This window comes from Tupaia chinensis, unplaced genomic scaffold, assembly GCF_000334495.1.
Source record: "Tupaia chinensis unplaced genomic scaffold, TupChi_1.0 Scaffold000644_1, whole genome shotgun sequence".
In the NCBI taxonomy this organism is placed as follows: Eukaryota; Metazoa; Chordata; class Mammalia; order Scandentia; family Tupaiidae; genus Tupaia; species Tupaia belangeri.
This window is the reverse complement of record NW_006160165.1, coordinates 6902835-6903498: the sequence shown is the minus strand read 5'-3', so window position 1 is coordinate 6903498 and position 664 is coordinate 6902835. Positions and strand designations below refer to the sequence as shown.

At 59.0% G+C, this 664-nt stretch overlaps 1 protein-coding gene across 1 annotated transcript in view; it reads left to right on the top strand.

Annotated features, from left to right (window-relative positions):
• Nucleotides 1–664, top strand: part of GRTP1 (growth hormone regulated TBC protein 1) — a 39318-nt gene that overhangs the window by 18040 nt on the left and 20614 nt on the right. The window lies entirely within an intron of this gene.

The following is a 664-nucleotide window of genomic DNA, read 5'->3' as shown; positions in this document are numbered from 1 at the left end:
TCGACTACGTGGGAGTCCAGCGACATAGCCATTACGCTAACTGCTGGTTCCCAAGCCCAGTTTCTTTTAAAAACAATGGTATTTGTATTGCGCTCTGAGAAAGCTATGTAAAATCTGGCTTCCGACATGAATAGCTTTGAGGGGGAAGTCATCGAGGGCACAGGGCAGCCTGCCCTGCTCTTGGGACTTGGAGTCAGTCTGTCCAGCTGTCCCATCTGTCCTGGAAGCCACGTGGTGTTGACTGATCAAGGCCGTGAGGACTGTGGCCCTTTCCTGTGTCGTCAGTGAGAACATTCCTACGAGGCGAAGCAGCTCTCCACGACCTGGAAGACTGATGGACACGGGCTCTCGATTTCTGCACTTTGCGGGTACTGAGCGCCCCATGTGGCTGCTCTGCTGGCCCCAGAGCCGCACTCAGCCAGTCTGCAGCCCCTCAGCGCCCATCGGCATCACCCACGGGCTGTGTGGAAGGTTTTCGGTGGTTTGGTCTTGAGTGTTGGGGCGTGGCCCAGTGGCGCTCAGGGGCTGGGGCCAGCCCTCCCTCCTGTGGCTTCTCTGCCGGCCGCTGCCTGGCCTGGCCCATGCTACCATGTGGCTCAGCTCAGTTCTGCTCTTGGCCACAGGCTGTGTCCTCCCGGGTCCAAGCTTTCCCCCCTTGTCCCGA